This window comes from Glycine max, chromosome 19 (genome assembly GCF_000004515.6).
Source record: "Glycine max cultivar Williams 82 chromosome 19, Glycine_max_v4.0, whole genome shotgun sequence".
Classification (NCBI taxonomy): domain Eukaryota; kingdom Viridiplantae; phylum Streptophyta; class Magnoliopsida; order Fabales; family Fabaceae; genus Glycine; species Glycine max.
Window position 1 is genome coordinate 27,941,651 of NC_038255.2, and position 20,000 is coordinate 27,961,650.

Consider the following 20,000-nt stretch of genomic DNA (forward strand, 5'->3'; position numbering starts at 1 on the left):
CACACCTACCCCCCTCCAATGGCTTCACAGTCATATTTGTCGTGGTCGATAGATACTCAAAGGGGGTACACTTAGGGGCATTACCAACCGGCTTCACCGCGTTCAAAGTAGCGAACATATTTTTGGATATCATATGCAAACTACATGGGTTCCCGAGAAGCATCGTGTCTGACCATGATCCAATTTTCTTGAGCAGCTTCTGGCGTGAATTGTTCAGGCTTTCCGGCACCCAACTACGACTAAGCACCGCCTATCACCCCCAGTCGGACGGGCAAACAGAGGTGATGAATAGAGTCCTCGAACAATATCTCTGATGCTTTGTTCACTCCCAACCTACGGCATGGTTCAGTTACTTGGCCCTCGCGGAGTGGTGCTACAACACCTCCCTACACTCAAGCACTGGGCTGACACCATTCGAGAATCTACGGCAAACCCCCACCAGTTGTACGTGATTACCTTGCAAACGCGACCAACAATGAAGCTGCCCAGTCCCTGCTCGAGTCCCGACAAACACTCCACTCCAGGCTCTAGAAGAAGTTACAGAAAGCTCAGACCACCATGAAACGTTATGCTGATTCCAAGCGTGATGATGTTTCCTTCTCGGTGGGACAATGGGTCTACGTAAAGCTACGTCCCGGCCGACAAACTTCCGTCACAGGCCGTCACCACCCCAAGCTTTCCAAACATTTTTTCGAACCCTTCCAGATCGAAGAACGTATTGGTACCGTCGCATACCGACTGCGTCTTCCACCTGACTCTTAGGTTCACCCCGTTTTCCACTGTTCTCTTCTTTGTGCTCATCACAGACCCCAGCCTCTTTCCACAGATACTTGGCCCTTGGGAACTCTTACTCAGCAACCCTTACGACGACCACTATGCTTCCTCGATACAAAAATGGATGACTCCATAGATCCCCCAACCCAGCTGGTGCTCACGTAGTGGGTCGGAGAGCCACCGGAGGACACCTCATGGGAACCGTGGCTTTCCCTTTGCGAGGCTTACCACCTTGAGGACAAGGTGAATTTGGGAGAGGGAGGTATTGTTAGTAACTCAGCCTAGGCACGGCCCACACCCACCAGACTCAGACCAGCTCGAGTCAAGTCAGCACCAATACACTTGAAAGACTATCACGTTGATAACGTGCATGGACCACCATGAAGGCCTCGAGTGCAACCAGGACCGTTAGGGCACGCACGAGTCATTCATTTCAACACGTGCTCGAATTTGTTAGGCCTAATAGAATTTGTTATGCAGTTACGTAGCATGGCTATAAATACTGAAATATGTGTAATAACAGGCATGTAAGTACACTTTAGTCACTAATAAAGGAGTTTCCCCTTCCTCGAATAAGGGTGTGAGTGCCACTATGTTCTTGTCTCTCTCTCCCCATCCCCTTCCCACGTCCAGGACCCTAACAATGGTGGTCATGGAGAGGTTCAGCTTGAAGGCGATGCTGGGCACTGTGGAGAGGTTCCGGGTGACACACGTTACAGTGGTGCCGGCGCTGGTGGTGGCTGTCACGAAAGACCATGTCACCGATGGGTACGATTTGACGTCGCTGGAAGCGATCATTTGCGGTGGGTCTCGGCTGAGGAAGGAAACCCAAGAGGCTTTCAAAGCTGTGTTGCCCAATGTCCTCGTCATCCAGGTTGGTTTACTTTCCTAAACCACATAATAAAACATTCTTAAAAGAATTATTTATTATGAATAGGCTTAATTAAATTTTACTGTCAAACATTTTTTATTTTGTAAATTTTATCATTTAAATTCTATTTTTATACCCTTTATCACTCAACTTTTATAATTTTATAAATTTTATTACTTAATTCTTTTTTTAAAATTTCATCATCTAACTTTTAATATTTATCAAATTTTATTATTTAAATTTATGTAAAAAATTATTTTTTAGACTTTTATATCAATTATGCTTATAACTTATGTATAAGGTTATTTTTTACATAAGTTATAATTATAATTGATGTCAAAAATTAAAATCATTTATCTTTTATCCGTTATGATAAAATATGGAAAAATTAAAATCTTGAGCGATAAAATGCGAAAAAAATTAAAAATAAAATTTAAATGATAAAATTTGTAAAAATAAAACTTAAATAATAAAATTTGTAAAACAATAAAGTGGTAAAATTTACTATTAAATCTTATGAGTATGCAAATGCATTCATTATTACCTGCTGTTTGTGAAAGGAAATGAGGATAACTAAGGCAATTATTTTTCTTAAAAAAAAGTCTATTACTCATACACTTATAGATAAAAAAAAAAGTTTAAACGGTTAATTAATAAAAAATATTAATATGAATTTCTGTCATAAAAAATAAGAATAAATAAAAATAGGAATTTTGAGATATTTATTATATAAAATAATTAATTTATTATATATTAATTGTGGACTTAATGACAATTTAAAAGTTGTCGGGTGGTCTTCTCGGGTGGTCTTATACTTGGCATGATTAATTAAGTTTGTCTTGAGTAAAAAATACATATATTTTATATATAATTTTTTTATCGTAAGTAAATAAAAAAATATTATAAAAGATCAAAGAAATTGTCATCCATAGCAATTTTAAGTAAATTATTCTGTGTAACATTGAAATTTCGTGAAATTACACCAATTGTTCTTGGGTATGGGTTAAGAAATTAACAAGAAAAAAATTTATTGTGATAAAAATTATATTGAGTATTATTCATAACTTTTTTTATATATTTTCTTATAATTTACATAATAAATATTTTTTCTTTTTAATTCCTTAATAATATTCTAATGACATTGATTAAGAAGACCCTTGAAAAAATATTTATTCACATCCCTTTTATACATTAGACTAACTCTCCTTAAACTGTTTGAAAAACATTATGCATGCTTCCTTCTAAAAAAGATTGGTGTAAATATTAAAAAAAATAGAGAGGATTTGTGTAATTTTATGAAACTTTTAAAGGATGATTAATGTAATTTATTCATCAATTTTTATTAGTTAATAATAATAAAAATGACTTGTTCAATATATTTATTATTTATTTTAGGCACACTACCTGTATTTCATTGTAATTTTTTTAATGTAAATAATCGACATTTAATATGCTTGAGGTGTACATGGTGCAAATAAAGAGAATAGAAATAAAAAGTAGTAATTAAGAAAATAACATAATAGGTCCTTTAAAAAATAGAAAATAATATAATAGGAGAAAAATAGCATTTTTTATCTTCTATTTTTAATTTAGATTTTGAATTAGTCTTCTAACTTCTTTTATACTCCAAATTAGATCCTTTGACCTTTAAATTTTACACTATCCAAATGAATCATCAATGACTATTTCAAATTCTCTCTTTTTCTTTTGTCAAAACATTAATTTTTTCTTTTTAAATTATACCAAAAATATCATCCAGCTAGAGATAGGTTTTTTCGAGCTATGGCTACATCATCATTTAAGATGATTTTTTAATAATAATATAAAAAGTGGTGCTCAAGCAGTTTATCCATGAGAATTAAAGATCTTAGAAAATTTACAACAACTCATATATCCCTTACTCATCTTTATTTATTCAACCAACTTAATTAGACCACATCATATTAGTCAACTGATATGAGACCTCCTTAGTCCAGTCTTTGCCTTTTAACATAAAATAAAAAGCCGAAGAGGCTAAAGTTTTAGCTATCTAACTCTAATCTTCCATAAAAAAAATGCTGTCTATTTTCCAATCTGTTTTTGTAAAGATAAACTCCTTTTTTAATGGAAGATAAATAGATCTAATCTTCCAATCTATTTGGGTAAAGTGTGAGCTGTTTATTTAAGGAAGCTGAGTGATGCAAATCTCCGACCTTGCTTCAATTTGGACCAATTCTAGGTTGGATCTAGGTTAATTGGAATTTGCACATCAATTAAACCATAAACGTATCGTTAAATTTTATACGTATCTTACCCTATAAAACTCGGATTGGAATGGTTCCAAAACAAGGTAAAAAAAGATGTTCTCAAACATAATTTAGGCACAAGAAACACCGAAAAAGGATAAGTATAAAGAGAGATATACAAATAAAAAATTTGAACATAATTATAGAATTAACAATACGAAAATTAAACAAGAAAATAAAAAATATGAAAGGAAAAATAAGATAGATATCACAAACAATGATGTTTGATAAACCTTGAGGATCGTCAGTGGCGGACCTACATGGCTGTGAGGGTGTACACTTGCATCCCCTCATTTTTTAAAATTCATCAAATTTGTAAATAAAATCTTATATTTTTATATTTTATTTTATTTATATTTATATAATTGAACCTATTGATTTTATTTTTTATGATTTATACCCACTGACTTAGGATCTTGGATTCGTCAATGAGGATCGTACTAAAAATTGAATAATTCTTGATAAGATCAATTGATTTAAGAAAGAATCCTAACATAAACAATTCTCATGCATTAATGATAAAATTCAACCAACAAAAGCTCATGTCTATTCACTTCAAAAGTGATTTATACAAATCAGTTATCAATGCATTTAGTAGAAAATAAAAAGAAAAATAAAATTTTAATATTGTAAGTATAACTACAATAAATAAGCTTGAGATCTAGGTGTCAAAACTAGTTTATATCCCTTAAATTTATTAATTATTTAATTAACTTTTTTTTTACTCTTTTGTTTTGCCTCTATCCTCGTCTCTTTCTTGATGTTGGAACTCATGTCCATCGGACTGTTGCACCGACGCCTCCAACTTCAAATACTCCCTCCTCTTCCTTTCTTTGTCTCTCTCTCTCTTTCATTTTGTAGAACACAACAGTGAAGCAATTAAGCAAACCGCGAGAACGCTAAAAGTAAAAAAAAAAAAAAAAAAAACTAAGCTGTAGTCCCTCATTTATTTGTCTTTAACGATTGTAATTCCTAAAATAAATTGAAGTCATCAAGTGTTGAGGTGTTTAATGGAGGTACAAGTTGATATTGCACTCATGGATGCCTTTCTGTGATGTGTGGTCCATGTGACCTATGTCAATTGTATGCGCAAATGTCTGGATGTCATGTGACAGTTGCATGAATTTGTGACATATCAAGTGTTATTTGTATTCCTCTAAACATTTTTTCATCAGAAAAAAAATGATATTTTAATTTTAATCCCTATAAATGATTATTTTTTAATTTTAATCTCCTTATAATTTAACTTTCAATTTTATTCCTTAATTTCTTTTATCTTATTTTGATTAGCTTTAGATCTCTAATCTCTTCATTTACTTACCTTCACCTCATTAACATCATATGATATGGTTCAAAACATCCAAGGTACATTCTTTTACATATTCCTTGGATAGACCATTTTGCATTCTAACATTAAATTTTTGTTTTTACATCATATAATTAATTTTATCAATCACTTATATCTCCTTTTTTTCCTATTATTACGAGGATGAATTTGATAGAAAAGAAATAAGATGAAAAGGAAGAAAAATTTTAAAAAATTAATATGAATAGCATACTTTCACTACTTTACTTTAATTCGAACATATATTTTTTATTTATTTTTCTTTCCTTTTTTTTTTCATTCTACCAAACTCATTCTCTCAAGGTGTCGGTGTCTTGCACCTTTGGGTGTTTAAGAATTATTTTCCAAAAATTGTCAATCTGCTAGAGGACACAAATATATCAATCGATCAGCAAAGTAGGTGGTTGATGCTGGCCATGAGAAAATAGAAGGCTCGGCAAAAGTACAATTAAATATAACATTTGTTTGATATAAACAAAACAAGAAAATAAACAAACACTTGACGTTTACGTAAGTGTACAACAAATTGAAAAGGGATTGTAAATAATACTCCGAATATCACTATTCACATCTTAGCATTAAATTCAACAAAGCGTAAGCATTGTTATCTTGAATACTGGGGGTTGCACATCAGAGGTCTGTTATGGTACCAAAGGCACATGAATTAATGTTAGAGGGACTGGTTGTCTAGTATTAAACGATAGGCAAAAGTACTAGAACGGGGTAATTTTTTTAATTTATAGGATAAATTTTAGATTAATATTATGATGGGATAAGTCATAATGAATGTTAAGAATTTCTCAAATAAAGTTATACTATTTATTATGATTTTTTTTATTGAAGGCAATAAAATATTTGACGACTTTAATTTTTTTTAATTATGACTTTAAAATTGTAAGAATTGTCTTTTACGATTTCAAAGTTCTAAAATATATTTTTTTTAATTTTTTTATTGAATCTGTAAATGAATTTAGACTTCAAATATTTTTTTGCGTTTATTTTTTTAAAAAATTGTAAATAATTTTTAATTTAATTATTTAATAAATAAATGTATTTTTACTTTTTTTTATTTTTATTTAATATATTTTCTATATTTAATATTTTTTATATTTCTTCATTTGGTTTTATTTAATATTTTCTTAATTTTTGGTATACTATTTTATTTAGTATATTTTTTATATTTAATATCTTCTATATTTTTTATATGACTTTGTTTAATATTATCTATATTTTTTTATATTGTTTTATTTATATTTTTTTACTAATGTTAAAGATTATTTTTTTTATAAATTAAAAAAATAATACAAAATACTTAAATTTAAATAAAAATATTAAAATGTATTAGATGTTTGTTTAACAAAAATATTAAATATTAAATATTTTTATTTAAATTTAACTCTTTTGCATTACCTTTTTAATATACAAAACAAATAATAATGCTTAACATTAGTTAAAATAATATAGAAAATATATTAAATAAAACAATATACAAAAATATAAAAATGTTAAAGAAAATCATATAAAAATATTAAATAAAACTAAAAAGGTAAAAAATACATTTATTTATCAAATAATTAGATTAAAAAATTATTTACAATTTTTTTAAAAAAAATTAACATAAAAAATTTGAAGTCATAAATTCATTTACGGCTTCAATAAAAAAACTTTAAAAAATTATACTTTAAGACTTTAAAATTATAAAAAAAAAAACTTTTATAACTTTAAAGTTGTAATTAAAAAAAATTAAAATTGTAACATATGTTTTAACTTTTAATTTAGAACTCATATATCTTTTACAACTTATTTCCATTAGGGTATTAATTTGAAATTTATTCCCAAACGGTAAATGAAAAAAAAAAAAATTACCTCCTTCTCATACTTTTGCCTAAATGATCAACTATAAATGATTGCATATACCTATATCGAAAGTTAATTAAGGAGACAAAATAAGTAGAAATGAGTTGTACGTAAGACATTGAGATATATACTGTACTCTTGTTTTGATATTTTAGATATGAGTATCATTATTCCTATAAAGTCCGTGACCCCAAATATGAGCTTGAACCTGTCAAAATAAAGTAATGTCTAAAATTCAATTTTCTGAAGACGAGATAAACCTGAACAAAATAAGCGTTACACATACAGTATCTTATAAGTAGTTAGTACAGTAGTAGTTAATCACTCTGTCGTATAAAACTGACAAATCATCACAAATGAGAGGAACTATCAAGTGGTCCATTGTAATAAAAACAGAATCTAAAATGGTCGCCAAACAAAACACCGTGATATATAATGGAAAATCGTAAAATGGAATTCCTTACATTCAAGGCAACAAATTCCAGGAGCAAAACAGATCATTAAACAAATGAGTATGGATTCAAACACTTACCAACTAAAGTGTTACAAATAGTTTTCATGGCAACAAAATATTTCTCCCTTTTCACCTGTCTACCTAACCTTTCATTTTTAAATAAGTTTAAATATATTTTTAGTTTTTTTAATTTAATATTTTTTTAATTTTTGTTTTTGATTTTTTTTATTTTAGTTTCTTTAAAGTATGTTTATTTTATTTTTAGTCTTTAAAATATCTTAGATAATATTTTTTTACTGTTCAAAATATTTTTTTTATTATTCAAAGTGTTATTTAAAATATTTTTAAAATAAAAAAACAAAACAAACACATTTTTACAAAAGATTAAAATAAATTATTTTACATAAATAAAAATAAAAACATTAAATTACAAGAAAAAATATATTTAAACATTTTAAACATCCCACATCTAGTATTCTTCGGTAATGTCCAAGTCTAATATTCTAATGTCTATCCTTATCACTCGCGGACAGGAACAATAATGCTCTCTAATATTTCTCCTTTTTAATACACCCTTTTCTCATTGCATCCTTTTACTATGAGTTTTATAATCATTTTAATAAGATCATAATCTAGCTTAACCAGTCTGAGAAAAAAATTTATCGTCGTGTCTACAGTGAGTCTATACAACTTGAATAGATTGATTCGTATACTTATGGTACTTAGACAACAATTAATAAGATAATAGTGATAGCATAGATGAACATGACACTTTGGTTACAAGAAATACTTTCATCAATCAAATTAAGCACTCGCTTACACATGAATAAGAGAACAAGAATAAGCTCACTGCTCACCCCATATAGACCCAAAAAGCGGTTTCAACCGCGCTTCTAGAACCTTTCACAGCCTCAAGCCACCATTCCTCCGAACGCCACTGTCTCCGCCGCAACCTAAGCCCTCTCCCTCCGTCTTAACTCGCTGCAGTCGGACTTGATCACCGCCATTATCGATGCCACCACCGGCCACTGCCTTTCCTACAACGAGATCATCCACCGCGTCGAAACCCTAGCCACCAACCTCACCACCGTCGTTAAACTCTCCAAAGGCGATACTGTGCGCGTTCTCTCCTCAAACCTAATCCAAATTCTGATCCTCTACTTCCCACTCCTTTCTCTCGGCGTGATCCTCTCCCTGGCGAACCCTCTCTCCACGCGCTTCGAGCTCACGCACCTCTTCAACATAAGCGATCCATCAATCATCTTTGCAGTAACTTCATTCGTTGAAAACACACATGACTTTCATGTTAGAATCGTGGTCCTTGACTCGCCCGAGTTCGACTCGCTCACGAAGACTCAGATTCAGATACATCCTCCGAGTCCACTCGTTTCCCTAGCAGGAGTGAATCAGTCTGACGTGGCAGTGATTCTTTACTTCTCGGGAACCACGGGGACGGTGAAGGGTGTGATGCTCACGCACCGTAACTAAATGGCGTTACAACGCCGTTCGCGCGAAGAGGAAGGAGCCTGTGGTGTTCCTCGGCCAAAAGTTTAAATTAATACTCCGAAAAACATAAGTAATAACAAATGTTACCACTTTGAAATCATCTATTAGGATTTTTTATTTTACATTGAAGTCGTTAAAAATTTTATGAATTTAATCTTTTATTTATTTTTTAAATATGTCTATAAAGTCGTAGGAGTTTTATTTTCACAACTTTAAAGTTGTAAAATGAATTTTTTTTATTAAAATCGTAAATTATTTTACTACTTCAATATTTTTATACGTATTTTTTAAAAATCGTAAACTATTTTTTATTTAATTATTTAATAAATTAATGTATGCTTTATTTTTCTTTTTTTAATTTTATTTAATTTTTTTCTATATTTTTATATGATTTTATTTTATTTTTTATATTGTTTTATTTAATATATTTTCTATATTTTTACTAATGCTAAAGATTATTATTTATTTTGTAAATTAAAAAATAATATAAAAGATTTAAATTTAAATAAAAATATTAAAATGTAATACATATTTATTTAGCAAAAATATTAAAATATTTTGTTATTAATATTAACAAATAATATCAACTTATAATTTATCAAATAGTATTAATAACTCATAATTTACAAAAACAAATAATAATGTTTAATATTAATAAAAAAAATATAAAAAATATTATATAAAACTAAATATATATATATATATATATATATATATATATATATATATATATATTAATTCATAAAATAATCAGAATAAAAAATTATTTATAATTTAAAAAAATACATTACATAAAAAATTAAATTCGTAAAATAATTTATGACTTCAATTAAAAAATAAAAAATTATAACTTTAAAGTCATATGAAAAAAACTCTTACGACTTTAAGTCATATAAAAAAATAAAAAATGAAACCGATAAAACTTTTACAACTTCAATGTAAAAAAAAAAAAAGTCGTAACATATGTTATATCACTTTCAGAAGTCATAACTTATTGTTTTGGAGTATTAATTTAAATTTTACAACCAAGTGATCGTTTGGTTGTGTTTCTCATTACGTTGTCGTTTTTTCACGTATAAGGGTGCTTGTTAGTTTTGAGGGCTATGGTTATGTCAGACACGGTGGTGGCTATGGAAAGGTTCAGTTTGAAGGGGATTCTGAGCGTCGTGGAGAGGTTCCTAGTGACTAACCTCGCGGTGGTCCTCACGCTAGTGGTGATTAACAAAAGACGGCGTCATCGACGGGTATGATTTGAGGTCGTTGGTAGGAATAGCATGTAGTGGGGCTCCTCTGGGAAAGGAAACTGCTTGAGATTTCAAAGCTACGTTCCCCAACATCGTGATCATTCAGGTTTGACTACGTAAGTCATAATAGCAAAAAAAAATAGAATTATTGATAAATATGAAGAATAAAAAAGTAGTGTTTTTCTAGTACGATTTAATTATTCCGAAATCGAGCAACTACAGTGAGGTATGTGTAAAAGTTGTTTTCTCACACAAAGGGTGTTCATGAGATGAGATGAAAAACAAAAATAAAAAGAGAGAATAGTATGAAAAAATCTTACTATTTTTTTTTTCCTTAGAGCATTTTTAGTGGGAGATCTCAAATTAGGATCTTAGACTATTTTTTTTTTTTTTGAATCCTATAGTATCACAGGTAAGATTAAAGATCTTTCAAAATTTCTCTCATTTTTTCCTTTAGTGGTAGATCTTATTTTGAAATCTTAGATAACTTTTAATAGGTTACACATGAATCTCACTTTTAAATATTTTATTTAAATATTTATTAAATTAAATATTTTTTTTCTTTTCACCTTCACCCTTATTTTTTTCCCAACACCAATGCCCTTTCCTCTTTCTCTCTGCCCCTCTTTTCCCCTATGTTCCTTCCTCTTCCCCTTTGGCCCTCCCTTCCCCTCTTCCTTCGCCCTTAACTACCACGACCCCTTCCCCTTCCTCCATCCCCAACCACCACGAGCCCCCATTTTCTTTTCTCTTCTTTGCACATCTCAGGACCACTACTGCACTTCCCTTGGTGATGTCGCACACAGCTCAATGCTGGTAAGGGCCATCACTCCTACCTCAGTGCCACCACGACCTACATGTTTTATTTCTTCTTTCCCTTTTCTTTTCTCTTCATGTTTTGTTTTTTCTTCTCCTTATGTTAGGACTTTTGGCAAGCATATCAATTGTTGTAGGTTTTACATTTATAAAAGAGTTCATCTCCACAAAGACTTGAGTTTACTTAATTCATTAGAATAAAGGTTATCAGTTCAAATAGTTTATGTATAAATTTAATCAAATGTCATTGGTTTTGGTTTGATTAGCTAAAGACAACTTAAAGTAAAAGAATAGTGAAAATAATGGAATTACGGGAATAACGGAAATACGAAAATAACTAAATTCAATGCGTCGGAAATACGTAAATTACGAAAATAATAATAACAACTTAAAATTAATTCAAGAAAATATAGGATTGGATTTCATCGTTCATACCCTTAGTATCCTAATAAGATAAACATCTAAGAATCATTTTTCAACATTACTGATGCACACATTAAGTTATCCCAAGTCGATCCCTCATACTTGGAACCTAAGAATATTTACTAAATATCGATCCCTCACATATACAGTAAATACTCCAACATTACAATTGTATTCTCGTGCTTTTTCCAATCAAAACGTTATGCTCTATTTCTAGCAATGTAACGTAAAGAGTAAAATCTTTTAGTTCAAATTCTAAGATTAATTTCCAATCTCACTTAAAATCCAATTTCATGACACTAGTGATCAAATAAAATCAAGCATTACGAGTAAAATGAAATTACCAATAATGGGTAGAAAATATTTATACATGTATAATATCATAAGGGAAACATAAGGGTACAAAAATTACATCCAATCCTTAAGAAAAACTAACCATCATTGCACAGAGCACAAGACTAACAAGAGAAATGACGAAGGAAGTGATCCACGGTCAACACTCTACAGTGCCTCGGCTCCACTTTTCCTTTTCTCCTTCTTTTTCCTGGCTCTCTCTCTCTCGTTTTTCTCTCTACTAAAGACTCTGCTAGATATTTTCTCCCTTCAACATGCATGACTATTTATAGAAAACAGCCTAGGAGAGCAGACAAATTCGCCCATGCGAGTTGCTTGCTTAGAGATGAAGTAGGATATTTAGCCCAGACGAGCTAGCTGCTAGTCTAGGCGAATTTGGGGTCAAAAATCTTTGTGAAAAGACCATTTTGTCCTTCCTTTTGGCTTTGTTTCTGGATTTAACAAACAACCATCAGAACCTACAAAATCATGGATGAATCTTTCATATTTAAACAACAACATTAGTATATGTACAATATATATAAACAACAAGATGTAAGGGTAGTTTATAAGAAAACTATTACAATCAAAAGATAAGTGCTAACAATTTAATCCCAAAAATAACTTAAATTTGGCACTTATCACCTTCTTATTGGTTCCCACCATTTGTTGTTAGGGAGAGAGAGAGTAAAAGAAATATTTTATTTTGATAAATGTGCAAATCTTTAGAGATCTTGTAAAAGATCTCATTCTCCATGTTGGAGATCTTGGCTTCCCCTTTAGTGAAAGATCTCTTGAAGACCAAATCTTGAGCTTAAAATCCTTGTTCAAGATATGTGGTTAAAGATGCTCTTAAACCATCCTATTCATTGGGAGAAGGAACCTACCTAATCTAGAATTCGGTCGGGAGGTAAGTAAAGTCAGACCATTAGTTTTGTCAAGAATCAAACTCGAATACTATCCAAATGATTCAACCTTAATTCGACACATTAATCATTTGCATGTAATCATTTGGTTCTAAAAAAAGAAGAATGAAGATAACAATTGATAGAATTAATAAAAAAATTTACAAATGATGTTTTTTCTTCTTTTTTATTCAAATGATGTGTGTGTATATTATATAGACTTAAATATATTTTTGTTCATGTATTTAACTTCTTTTTTTCATTTTCTTCTCTACAAATATTTTTTTTTGTTTTATTCCTTGCAAAATGTATTTGTTTTGTTTTTCTTCCTTAAGGTGCTTTAGATAGCGCTTTCAACGGTAAAAAAAATTATCTAAAATATTTTAAGGACAAAAAATAAAAAAATTATATTTTACTAGGACTAAAACGAAAAAATAAATTTTGCACGGACTAAAATGAAAAAAGCATTAAATTACAAGAACCAAATGTGTTTTTAAGTCTATTAGAGCATCTTTAATAGGAGTTCTTTTGTTGGGTTCTTGAGTTCAAGAACTTATATCCATCAAATCTATTACTATTTTTGTTCAAGAGTTCTTCATGCTTGGAGATTAAGTTTTAGGGAAAGAATTTCCAATTACTCATTTTTTAAATGAAATATTATTTTTTTTATTGTTATTTGAGAAGAAAAAAATATACTTTATTTTTTTTTATAAGTAAAATTTAAGAACTCAAATTGAGTTTTACCACTAAAACAAAAAATGATAAAAATTCTTTCATCCTATATAATATCATAGGATACATAAAAAATAATTCAAAAATCTAAAGTGGATTCTTTTGCTAAACGTACTCTTATATACCGTGTGTGTGTGTAAGGGCGGGTATCAACAGTGCTCATATCAAATTAAAGTGGAAAAAATTGTATTATTATTATTATTATTATTATTATTATTATTATTATTATTATTATTATTATTATTATTATTATTATTATTATTATTATTATTATTATGTAAATAATGTAGGGATACGGTTTAACTGAGTCCGCGGTTACCCGAATCACTCCGGAGGAGGCTAATCGGGTGGGAGCAACAGGTAAACTGATACCAAGTATAGAAGCCAAAATTGTGAACCCGGAAACAGGGGAAGCCATGTTTCCTGGTGAACAAGGAGAATTATGGATCAAAGGACCTTATGTTATGAAAGGTAATTAACAATATTATTAATTAATTAAACATGACAGTTTAATGCAGGACCTTTGTTGGGGTTTCCATCAATTATATTATATTTTTTGTTTTGTAAAATTGAATTAATACATGATTTGTTTGTTGTCACACACAATGCATGGATGATGATGTTAGATCAGGTTATGCTGGTGACCCAAAAGCAACTTCAGAAACTTTGGTGGATGGGTGGTTAAGGACTGGTGACCTTTGTTATTTCGATAATGAAGGTTTCTTGTATGTTGTAGATAGGTTGAAAGAGTTGATCAAATACAAGGGCTACCTGGTAATAACCTATTACTATTATTAAAATTTTGTAACATGTTGGTGAAATTCCTTATATGTTGCTTTAAGATCCGAATTAGAGTAAATGTTAAGGTAAGTGACATAAGTAAAACTTCAATTTTGATGGAAGAATTATCGGGTTCAATGCAACATAAAATGAGGCTAAAGTGAAAATTGAGAAAAATTTTATCTACTTAAAAAAAAATAGTAATATATGAGGTCTTTTAATTAACATGACCTTTTTTACTTTAAAAAACTAATAATAAATGTTGATAAACTTAAAAATCAACCTTTAATTGTTTTATCTTTTACCGATCCGAGCTAATTTACTTAAAGAAATGTCTAAATTTTGTGTTACAAATATTAATTGCCTAATTGGTATTTGTTATATTTGTCCCCTTGAAAACAATATTACTGTACATTTCAGGTTGCTCCGGCGGAGCTAGAAGAGTTGCTTCTATCTCATCCAGATATAAATGATGCTGCAGTTATTCCGTAAGATTCTAATCACCTAACCAACCAAAACTCTTTGTAATATTTTTTGGCTATGCAGAAATAATTTTATATAAACGGGCTGTTCAAGACAAAAATCTTTTGCTAAAACGCACAGGTTCAATTAATAAATGTACAAAATAAACACGATCCAGTTTCATAAATATAATTGCTCAACATTTTTTTTAAAAAAAATACTTAAAACATATAAACATAAAAGGAAAATAACTCCTCCTTCCAAAATTAAATAACAAATATTCAAAATAAACATAATTTTCATAAATATAATTTGCTCAATTTTTAAAATATATATTTTACATAAATATGTTTTTTTATTTTTAAAAACCTGTGTTTGCTGAATATTAATATGCTATCATAAACAAACTTATTATTTGTAATGGGCAGTTAATTTAATCTAATCATATGTAGGAAGTGGGTCAAGTCCTCATCATCCCTCGTCACACCTCCTTCCTTTATCGTGCACCAAGTGCGATTCGTGTATTCTTAAGTCCAATCTGCAATTTCTCACATTTGAGGTCAACAAATTTGTGTTGATGTGTTGCTTTGTCCAATATTCTTTGATTTTGGAAATTGCTCATGAGTGTGAGATAAATCAATTGACACAACAGGAGAGAGTTGTAGAAGTTGAAAGGAAGTAAGAATCATAAATCTCAAGAAATTTTAAGGATTCTCTAAATTAATAATTATAGGAAAGTAATGAGATCTTGAAATATATGATTTTCATAAATAATAGATAAATAATGCGTATGTTTTTCATAGTGAATTTTTTTTCGGTGTACTTTGATTTCTTGGAAAAGAAGAAAAATAAGATTTTGTTTCCTTAACTATTTTTTTGTTTCTATGTTCGTGATGACTAGGGGTTAGAGAAAACACTTTTCTATCATAAATGAGACATTGTTTCCCGTTAGTGTGTATTGATCCCTTTATAATCACTATTTCTATCAAGTAGGAATTATCTCTAGAAACTTTTCTTATTTAACCAAATTATAATTTAGTCTTTAATTATTTATTTATTTATTAGTCTTTACATAAGTCGCATGTCTCTCACATGAGACATTAATTTTAACATTCTCTTACTTAGTTCATGTGACATTTTCAAACATTATGGACTAAATAAATAAAAAGATTAAACTAACATAATGACTGAACCATTCTATACATTTGGTACAACATAATTTTATGATTAAGAATAGGAACCAATTCGAATCATGACGGTTGTACATCACTTAATCGACATAATTCCCTCCATGTACTTCAAATTAGTCTTCTTAATATGACCATTAGTTAGGAGTACATAATTGATCCAACATAATGTCTTTATTCAAGTGAAAACCTGTTAACATTACTCTAATAGAAATATGAATGCAAACATAGAGAACAAGTAATTAGAAACATATCATAAATGAACTCAAAGTATTAATAAAATGCATAAGGTAAATTACACTTAATGATCATCAATAACAACAATGTTCATACTTTCAACATGTTCTATAAATGTCTTGGGCGGTAATCCCTTTGTCAATGGTCAACTATCATAAGGTTTGTGCTAATATGCTCTATTGATACTCTTTGTTTCTGAACTTCTTCCTTCACGGAAAAGTACTTCAATTCCATATGTGTAGCACCCTTAGAGTACTTGTTATTCTTAGAGAAAAATATTGTTGTGGAGTTATCACAATACATTTTCAGCGGCTTAGAAATACTATCGATAATTTCAAGCCCTGAAATAAAGTTCCATAGCCAATTAGCCTGCATTGTAGCCTCAAAACATGCTACAAATTCAACTTCCATGGTAGATGCAACAACAAATGATGCATATGAAATTGCTTCCATTTGTTTTCATTCCAGATCATTTCTAAGACATCGTGCAAGACTTAATTTGTCTCCTTTTTGAATTGGAACGGGTGATGCTAAATACTTTTCCATCCTGAATCTTTCTAGTACTTTATTGATATATGCTTTTTGAGACAAGCCTAACAATCCTCGCGATCTATTTTGGAGTATTTCTATCCCTATCACATAAGCTTGCCTCACCCATATCTTTCATTTCAAAGTTGCTAGAGAGAAACTTCTTAGTCTCATGAAGAAGACCAAGATCATTAGTTGCACACAAGATATCATCAACAAACGCCATGGGCACCTGGCCTACTACTTCATCAGGGTATCTGTTAATGACGTGTGAAGGTTATTAATTCTTTCTTAGATGACATATTAGTTTGCTCGTTTTCTTGCTTTCCTTTCGACATATATTAAAAAAATAGTCTCCATAAGTACTTGTGAGAAAAAAATAACAAGTTAAAAATTAACTTTTAAAAAAATTATAGATTTTTTTTATAAATTAAATTATGTATAAATTAATTTTAACATATGAAAAACTTACTCATTATTGTGCATGCTATTAAAGAGTTTTAAAAAATCAAGAGCTTTGAGGCAAATGATGGCACTTTCAGGTGGCAGCACGCTTATCGTGAAGCGATTCAATCCGGGACTCAAATCACTTGTCCCCAAATTTGTCTCTTTTCCTGTCCATCAATTTATATTATGTCACATCAATTAAAATTTTACATGTCAACTATGTTAAATTTTAATGTTTTTAAAGTGAGAAAAACAAATGCGTCTAATTCTCGTCTTTGCCTTCCTTTTTGTAAGTTTTACAAGCCACTTCACAAACTACTCTCATTTTTTAAACAAAAAGTCATTCTTGTTAGAATTATTGTCTCTTGCGAGACACATGTGATATATATATATATATATATATATATATATATATATATATATATATATATATATATATATATATATATATATATATATATATATATATATATATATATATATATATATATATATATATAAGAATTAATAAATAAATAAATAATAACTAAATTATAATTGGGTTAAATAGAATTTTTTTTAGAGATAACAGTGATTTGATGGGAGTACTGGTTATATAAAGGAGTCAATATCCACTAACATGAAATAAGGTTCCCTTCTCGACAGAAAAGTGTCATCTCTAAACACTAACCATCATTGAACATAGAAAGACAAAAAGAATAGTCAAGCAAGAAAAATTTTATTTCTCTCATCTTCAAAGGAATCAAAGTACATCAGAGAAAAGTTTCATTGTGGAGAAAGGTTCGCACTGTTTATCAGTTATTTGTTAGAATCATACATTTCAAGATCCTATTGATTTCCTATAATTGTTAGTCTAGGGAATCCTTAAGATTTACATGTGATATTAGAACATGTATTATCAAATTTATTATTCTCCAAGAATGATTTATTTTCTCCCAATTATGCATGAACCATAATTATCAAATTTGTGGAGACTCTATTTTTTTTAATATATGTCGAAAGGAAAGCAAGAAAACTAGCTAACTAATATGTTATCTAAGAAAGAATGAATAACCTTCACACGTCATTAACAGATACCCTGATGAAGTAGCAGGCCAGGTGCCCATGGCGTTTGTGGTAAGACAACCACAAAGTCTCCTTGACACAACAAAGGTTATTGATTTTGTTGCCAAACAGGTGCTTTAATTTCCCTTGTGCGTAATTAATTTCTTTTGTTCTTTTAGATTTTTAGTTTTACTCCACAATGATGCATTTCCCCCTCTTGTTTGAATGTTGAATGGAGCTAGCAACTACACATCAATATTATCATTTGGCATGTTTTTCTTGGTTGCAGGTTTCACCTTACAAGAAAATAAGGCGTGTAGCATTTGTTAATTCCATACCCAAGAATGATGCGGGAAAGATACTGAGGAAGGACTTAAAACTTGCCCTCTCTAGGCTGTAATGCTTCATTATTATTTTAAGTGGTGTTTGATTCAATCTTTTGCTCCAAATGTAAAAAAAAAAAAAAGAGCAATGTGTGTGTGTTCAATTTAAGAGTTTATATGTAAATACATTTCTTTTGAAAAATAGATTTTGGGCTTTTGCAAATGATGCATAGTATAGTAACGTCTCATCACATAATTTCTTTACATAAGGTTCTAAAATGTGTGGACATGAAGAGAAATTTAAATTTATGTCCACGGTCTTAATTTAACTTTGTTGAAAGAAGAATGACAAAGAATTATTCTTTGTTGATAGCTAGAATTTTGACAAATGTGTATCCTGAATTATCTAATGACATAAAAGTTTAGTCAAGCCATGAGTAAAGAGCAAATTGAGCAATGTAATCCACGTAGACTATTCACATAAAAAACCTAGTAATAAATATCCATTACTTATGTTAGATATTTCACAACCCATTACTCAATGATCCAAACATTTCTTGCGGTTTTAATGAAAACAAAAATATAAATTTATGTTAATCATTTTGTTGCATGTAAGTCAACAAGTTTAATGACTGGAAACAACACTAGGAGAGACCTATCCTTTATTGGATATCTCGTCTACTGGAAGCATGAAGTACTCGTCCAGTCCATTCAAACAACAAATGCAACAAACACTTTATTTGCATTATCTATTTATTCTAGTTTATAAGATTCTGTTTCAAAAGGAACATATCTATGAAACTATCTTTTATTTCCTTTTATATATTTAATAGTCATATTGAGTTATGTATGACAAATATGGAAAGTCCTGATCCTATCAGACAAAAATGCATAGTATTCGCTTAATTCAGGAAACAAGATCAATCTACACAACAGTCATAACATTCAATTTCAAAGATACTCTCCGTGATTACAAGCATCTCTACCTATAAATACAACATCAAAGATTGAAGAAAATTGATGAACGTACATAGAAAGACAAAAGTTGTGAAACAAGAAACGAGAGAAAAGAAAAAAACTTGTTGAGAAACACACTGAACTTAAGAGAGTTCATCCTTTGTAGTATACAAAGTGTAGTCATTGATATAAACCTTATTATAAATCCACTATTTGAGTGTCGTAAAGAATCTTTGATTTAGGGGTGACTTAGTGACAAAGAAATACTTAGATGTTCTTAGATTCAGGAGGAGTCTAAGTGTTGTGCTATGAGTGGCCTTGAGAATACTTGTAAGCTAGAAGTGACACGAAAGAATACTTGTTGTAATCAAGGCTGATTAGTGGAATCCTTTACTGGTTGGTAAAAGAGAATTTGACGGAATTTAGGTTGAGTGAACCAGTATAAAACAAAATATTTATATTGTTCTTCATTAACTTATTAAAGTATTTC

The 20,000-nt window shown here is 29.8% G+C and overlaps 1 pseudogene; it reads left to right on the forward strand.

Moving 5' to 3' along the window:
* Positions 1-1,417: 1,417 nt before the first annotated feature.
* On the forward strand, positions 1,418-18,630 carry LOC100778500 (4-coumarate--CoA ligase-like 9; annotated as a pseudogene).
* Positions 18,631-20,000: the final 1,370 nt, after the last annotated feature.